This window comes from Jaculus jaculus, chromosome 6, assembly GCF_020740685.1.
Source record: "Jaculus jaculus isolate mJacJac1 chromosome 6, mJacJac1.mat.Y.cur, whole genome shotgun sequence".
In the NCBI taxonomy this organism is placed as follows: domain Eukaryota; kingdom Metazoa; phylum Chordata; class Mammalia; order Rodentia; family Dipodidae; genus Jaculus; species Jaculus jaculus.
In genome coordinates, this window is record NC_059107.1 from 154,000,563 (window position 1) to 154,008,367 (window position 7,805).

The window sequence follows — 7,805 nt, forward strand, 5'->3', positions numbered from 1 at the left end:
GCTGGGCTTATGGCCTGCTTGAGGGAGGAAGGGTGAGGGGAAGTTCAGAGTGGCCTTCCAGCTTGCGTGTTCTCTCTGATTCCTTTGAGCCACCTTTGCTGGGAGTGGGTTCTGGGCTCCATTAGCTTCCCTGTGTGCATCTTGCTTAGAGTTCACTAGGATTCTGGAATCTAAATTTATGTCTCTTCTTCATTGTCACAAGATTAGCCAGATGGGGACTTCTGATAAGAAACTCATTGCTGTGCTGGAGAGATGACTTAGTGGTTAAGATGTTTGCCTGCAAAACCAAAGGATCCTGGTTCGATTCTCCAGGCCCCACATAAACCAGATGCACAAGGGGGCACATGCGTCTGGAATTCATTTGCAGTGGCTGGAAGCCTTGGCGCGCCCATTCTTTCCCTCTCTCTACCTCTTTCTCTCAAATTAAAAAGTAAAAAGTCATTGCTGCCTTTGGGGAAGATTCCACTGTTGTCACAAGATGTTTGCCCATCAGACCTGTTGCCTGTGGAATCCATGGTGACCACTGAGGGCAACTCTGAGCAGAGGAGACAGATGCAAAATGGAGGCAGAGATTCCAAGTCCTTATTCCACCCTGATAGATACCCACAGGCTCCAGTGAGGTCATTGCTTTTTAGCACTACCAACCTCTGAGTCTTTGGCATGGGTTCCTGTGCATGCACGTGACCTCAATGGTGGCCTCTACTTCTCCTGCACTCTCAGTTCTTTGCTTGTTTTCAGCTCTGGATGACCCAAAACTCACTATGTAGCCCAGCCTGGCCTTGAGCTTGCCTCCTGCAACTCCTCATCAAGCATCCCAGTGGGACCTACAAGGAAGCCAACTTTTCCACTGGGCCTTAAATGAGGTGGGAGAGGGTCAAGGGAAACTACTTGAGGAGTAGAATACCAATGCTGGGATTAAAGGCATGCACTACCATGATTTCTTTTCTTTTTCTTTTTTTTTTTTTTTGAGGTAAAGTCTTGCTTTAGCCCAGGCTGACCTGGAATTCACTATGTAGTCTCAGGGTGGCCTTGAACTCACAGCGATCCTCCTACCTCTGCCTCCTGAGTGCTGGGATTAAAGGCGTGCACTACCACATCTAGCTTTCTTTTCTTTGTTAAAATATATTTTATTTATTTGTTTATTAGAGAGAGAGAGAGAGAGAGAGAGAGAGTGAGAGAAAGAGAGAATGGGTGCACCAGGGCCTCCAGCCACTGCAAATGAACTCCAGATGCATGTGCCCCCTTGTGCATCTGGCTTACGTGGGATCTGGGGAATCAAACTGGGATAATTTAGCTTTGTGGGCAAGTGCCGTCACCGCTTAACCATCTCTCTAGCCCTTGATTAGTTTTAAATAATAGGCAGGCATGAATTTATTCTCATGAAGCAAATAGCCTATTTTTTTTAATTGGGTTGTTTGATGTCTTATTATTTAGTTTTTGTGAGTTTTATATAAATCCTGGATATTAATCCTCTGCCAGACGTATTGCTGGCAAAGATTTCTCCCATTTGGTAGTTGCCTCTTTGCTCTATTCACAGTGTCCTTGACCACACAGAAGCTCTGTAATTTCATGAGGTCCTAGTGGTTGATTAGTGATTTTCTTTCCTGAGCAACTGAGGTTACATTCAGCAAGTTGTTGCCTAAACCAGTATGTTAAAGTTTTCTCCTTACTTTTTCTTCTAGCAGTTTTAGAGTTTCAGGCCTGATGTTAAGGTTTTTGATCCATTTGGAGTTGAGTCTTGTGGATGGAGAGAAATAAGGATCTATTTTCCTTCTACAGATCCAGTTTTCTCAGCACCCATTGTTAAAGAAGATGTCTGTTCTCCAGTGCATGCTGGCATTTGAACTTATGATCCTCCCTCCTCAGTCTCCCAAGAGCTGGGATTACAAATATGCACCATGCCCAAGTCGAAAAAGAAACTTGGGCTGGAGACATGGCTCAGCAGTTAAGGTGCCTACCTGCAAAGCCTAGTGACCCAGGTTCGATTCCCTAGAACCCACATAAAGCCAGATGCACAACGTGGTGCATGGATCTGGAGTTTGTTTGCAGTGGTGCACCTATTCTATCTCTCTTCTCTTTGTGTCTGCATGCAAATAAAAATAAACAAACAACAACAACAAAAGAAACTTAAAAAATTGCTCATGAGATCGGGAGGCTGTGAGTTCGAGGCCACCCTGAGACTACATAGTGAATTCCAGGTCAGCCTGGGCTAGAATAAGACCCTACCTCAAACAAAACAAAACAAACAAACAAAACAGCAACAACAAAAAATATTGCTCATGAGTCTGAATATGGCACCGCGCTTGGTACTTTCAGCTCATCCCTGCTCCTTGTGATGGGCCCCGAGAGCTGGAGATCCTGCTTCCAGTAAGTGTGGTTCCCAGGGCTGCTATGGTGCTGGCTGACATTCATGGAATTTCTTTTTTTTTAATATTTGTTTTTATTTTTATTATTTATTTATTTGAGAGTGACAGAGCAAGAAAGAGGCAGAGAGAGAGAGAGAGAGAGAGAGAGAGAGAGAGAGAGAGAGAGAGAGAATGGGCACGCCAGGGCCTCCAGCCACTGCAATAGAACTCCAGATGCATGCGCCCCCTTGTGCATCTGGCTAACGTGGGTCCTGGTTAATTGAGCCTCGAACTAGGGTCCTTAGGCTTCACAAGCAATCGCTTAACTGCTAAGCCATCTCTCCAGCCCCTCCAGGGAGCTTCTTTATAGGAGGGTGCGGGGTAATGGTCATTCTTAAGGCAACTGGAAACTACTTCCTCCGTTTTCTTTTTCATTCAAGGGGAGGGCACGTGAACATCTCCGTAGCTGTCAGGAACATCTCTGACACGCTGCCTTCTAGCAGGGACTTCTGGTATCTCTTTTCCTGACAGCCTCATTTAGACCTTAGTGCAGTGAGTGTCAGAGGATGGCTTTGGTCATCTTTGCAGTTGCTTTATTTTGACAATGCCAGATTGGAGCACACGGGGTGGTGTGAGACACGTCACTGTCATCTTTCTGTATTGGTAGGACTTTTCTTATTTTATTTTGTGTGTGTTCATGTGTCAGCACTGGTGCCTGCTTCTAGAAAATGTTCCTGTCTCCACCTCCCATGCATATCACTGTCTGTGTGCCAGCATCACAGAAGCATGCCATAGCTTTCTATGTTGGGTCTGGAAACTGAACTTCGGTCCTCAAGCTTGAGCAGCCAACATTATCCACTGTGCCATCAGCCATCTCCTCAGCCCCTGGCAGAACTTTTCTGCATCTAATTATTTCCTGATGATTTGGATCCACTTGAGAGACTGCATCTCAGATAAAGCAGGTGGCAGACTCTGAGTGGGCTTGCAGGGAGCTCTAAGCTGGGGGTGTCTGCAGAGAAGCCCACAAACCAGCCTTAGCATGCAGATGGGAGGAAGGAGCAAGACAGAGAGCCTGTTGTTCCTTTCTTCCCTGCCTCGTGCATCTGTTGCTTGCTGTTTGTTCTTTCAGTGCTGATGAATCGGTCTTGAGATGCACTTGGCCTGAATCCGCGAAGCTTATCCTGTTTGCCCACCACCTTCACTTGGTAGCAGATTTACATTCTGTCTGGGATGCCAGATTGAATTAACAGCTTTTTTAAAGCCCGCAGTCTGACCAAAATCTTTCTGCAGTCAGCATTCTCCCCGCACTTTACAAATCAACGTCTGCAGTGAGATCACACAGCCTATGATTTTCAAGGGAAGAAGCCAGGCTAGTTCCAAAACTGATTGGCCACAGATGGAAGGCCCTGAGGCTGGAGCCTGCTGAGGGCTGATACCCCAACTCCAGGTCTCTCCCCTTCCCACCTAGAGTTGGTCACCCTACTTCTGTCAGGCTCTCCAGTTGTATTTTTTTTTTTCCCCGAGGTAAGGTCTCACTCTAGCCCAGGCTGACCTGGAATTCACTATGTAGTCTCAGGGTGGCCTCGAACTCACAGCAATCCTCCTACCTCTGCTTCCTGAGTGCTGGAATTAAAGGCGTGTGCCACCACGCCTGACTTTATTCTTTTTAAAAGAATAAATGATTTTAAAATTTTATTTGCTTCAGGCGTGGTGGCGCACACCTTGCCAGAGGTAGGAGAATCACTGAGTTCAGGGCCACCCTGAGACTACATAGTGAATTCCAGGTCAGCCTGGACTAGAGTGAGACCTTACCTCAAAAAACCAAAAAAAAGAATTTTTTTTTTTTACTTGTGCGTGCATGTGTGTGTGTGTAAGGGTGTGCCTTGCACAAAAGTTGCCTGTTGTCTTTTTTTTTTTTTTTTTGTCTTTTCGAGGTAGGGTCCCACTCTGGCCCAGGCTGACCTGCAATTCACTATGTAGTCTCTGGGTGGCCTAGAACTCAGCGATCCTCCTCCCTCTGCCTCCTGAGTGCTGGGATTAAAGGCATGTGCCTGGCCTGAGCACAGGTTTTTTTTTTGGATGTCTACTTTTTGACATAGGGTCTCTCTCATTGCTGTCTTGCCACTGCAAACACCAGCAGAGCTGGCCCTAGAACTCCTTCATCTCCCATTGTCACAGGCACGCTGTGAGCATGATACATGCACCATTTTGCATGCAGCTGTACACAGTGCTGGGGAATTGAATTTGGGTCAGCAGGCTTTGTAAGCAGACGCCTTTAACCGCTGAACCATTCCCCAGTCCCATTCATTCTCTTTGTGGGGCCACCCCATATGTAATCAGCATTTCTGTTGTTCCATGGGAACCACATGCATTCCTAGATCTGAGATTTATTGAAACTCAGTTGCCACAGAAAACTGGTGGAGAAGGTGGTGAGGAATGGGCTACCATTCATGAGCCACCATATGGGGTTGTCCAACTTTTTTGGGGGGGAGGGTTCGAGGTAGGGTTTCTCTCTCGTTTAGGCTGACCTGTAATTTTTGATGTAGTCTCAGGCTGGCCTTGAGCTCACAGCGATCCTCCTACCTCTGCCTCCCGAGAGCTGGAATTAAAGGCATGCGCCACCATGCCTGGCTCAACCTTTTGACAGTGTGACATGACTTTGTTATCTGTAAATATGCCGAGCCACATTTATAACTATCTTGGGATGCATGTGGCCTGTGGGCGACAGGTTGGACATGCCTGATTGGCCTGAGTGAGCTGCATTTCTCAAGGACCTCACCATGGTCTTGTGTCACTAGCCTCGGTTCCTTATCTGTGGACTGGGGAAGAGTCGTCTCTGCTGTACGGGGCTGTGGTGAGAACTAAATCCGCGCAGGTAGATTGCTTGAGCACACATTGGCTATCTGATCGTGTACAACGCCCCTCCCTCCATTTAGTGGCAGCCAATACTTGTCTCCAAGAGCTTTGGAGACCAGGAATCTGGAGGGTTTGGCTGGGCGGGTCTGGCCTGGGGCCTCTCATCAAGCCCCGAGGTATTGGCTGGGGTTACAGCCATCTGGTTTGCTTGGGGTGGAATCTGTGTTCAAGGTCTCAGGTGACTGCTGTCCAGTTTCAGTTCTGTACCACATGGGCCTTTCCTTTTTTTTCTTTCTGTGGAGGGGTTGCTGTGGAAACAAGGTTTCATGTACCTCAGGGCTGGCCTCAAACTCACCAGTCGCTAAGGCTGGTCTTGATCCTACTGCCTTCATCTCTCAAGTGCTGAGATTCTAGGCATTGCCATCACGCATGGCGCGCGCACGCGCGCGCACACACACACACACACACACACACACACACACTCTTCCATAGTATTGTTTTTGAACTCAGCGATCCTCCTACCTCTGCCTCCCAAGTGCTGGGATTAAAGGCGTGCACCACCACGCCCGGCAACTTCCACAGTATTCTTTTTTTTTTCACATTTTTTAAAATTAGTTTTCTATTCTGCAAGTATAGGCAATTTGGTACCATCATTAGGCTCATCCATGACCTACCCCCTCCCCATTGGCCCCTTCTTATTGAGGTATATGGGTCGTGCATTGTGGAGTTAGCCCACAGTTATTGGTACGATAAATGTCTCTACATATCATGACCCAACATGTGGCTCTGACATTTTTTCCGCCCCCTCTTCCGCAAAATTTCCCTGAGCCATGTTGGGTTCATTTTTGGTCTGCTTCAGTGATGAGGTGTTGGGGGCCTCTGGGGCTCTGGCTCTTTGATTTGGTAGGTGTTGATTTTTCTCCTTCCACAGTATTTTTATAGCCTAGTTTTGGAAATGACCTTCTAGTACTTCGGCTGTTTTCCCTGCTAGGAGTGACTCACTGGGCCCAGTCCACATTCAACAGGAAGGGCATTAGGCTCCTTCTCTTTGTTTGTGTGGGGGAAGCAGTGCTGTGGCTTAAATGTGGCTTGTCCCCCAAGGGCTCACGTGTTGGAAGTTTGTTCCCCAGGGTGAAGATGTTGGGAGACAATGTGGAACCTTTACAAAGTGGAGCCTCATGGGAAGTGAATGGATCACTGGGCCTTTTGGAGAGATCAAGGTTGTTCTTGCAGGAGCTCTCACAAGTGACTGGCCCTTCCTGCTCTCTGGATCCCTGTCTCCGTGTGATCTCTCCCTCTCATGCCACGATGTCCTCCACCGCACAATGCATTAAAGGGGCCAATCTCACAAGAGCCGAGCTCCAGGCTCTTGAGCCTTCCAAACTGCGAGCAAATTTGACTTTTGTTTATAAAGTTCTTGGCCTCAGGTGGTTTGTTATAACCATGGAGAATGGACTCAAATAGGGGAGAAGTTTCAAAGAATCTGAGGCAGTCTGCTTAAAACAGTCCTGGCTACATAGTGGGCACAAATCACTGGGTGTGATGATTAGCTCATAGTCAGGTTAACAGATCTTGGTAAGGTGGTTTCCATGCAGGGACACCACCGCTTTGATCAGGGAAAAGGAATTATAGGTTCTACAAAGCATCAGAGACTAGCCCTTAAGAGGCCCACCCCAAAATGATATTTTAAAAAATTATTTTTCAAGGTTGGATTTCACTGCAGCTCAAGCTGACCTGGAACTCACTCTGTAGTTCCAGGATGGCTTTGAACGCACAGTAAAACTTCTACCTCTTCCTACCAAGTGCTGGAATTAAAGGCTGTGCCACCACACCTCGCATTAATCTTTGGTTTTTCTACCATTTAGTGGGGAAGATCTTTCCACTGATGACTGCTTTGTTGGTTCAGTTAGTCCAAGACTCTCTGTGAGGAACACAGAGCTTACAACTGACTTCCTTTAGCCTGAGCAGTTTTTTTTTCTTTCCCTTTTTGAGACAGGGTCTTATGTAGCCCAGGCTAGCTTTGAACTATGTAGCTGAGGATGACCTTGAAATCTTGATCCCCTGTCTCTCCTTCCAGGGCTTGTGCCATGATGCATCTGTGCAGCTTTTTGTCCTCTGGCTTGATGCTAACTCTCTCCTCTAGTGGCTCCCTCTAAGGAAATGCCACCATGGGCACCATGTGGCCCAGTGCAGACATGCACATTCTTCTGCAAGGGTACCTACACTCACTTTCCTCCAGCAATCCTAAAATTTCAACAAGAGATTATATTTTTTAAAATAAATGTATTTGGCTGTTTTCCCTGCTAGGAGTGACTCACTGGGCCCAGTCCACATTCAACAGGAAGGGCATTAGGCTCCTTCTCTTTGGGTGTGTGTGGGGGAAGCAGTGCTGTGGCTTAAATGTGTTGGTTGGAGAGATGGCTTAGCGGTTAAGCGCTTGCCTGTGAAGCCTAAGGACCCTGGTTCAAGGCTTGATTCCCCAGGACCCACATTAGCCAGATGCACAAGAGGGTGCATGCATCTGGAGTTCGTTTGCAGTGGCTGGAAGCCCTGGTGTGCCCATTCTCTCTCTCTGTGTCTCTCTCCCTCTTTCTCTGTCAAATA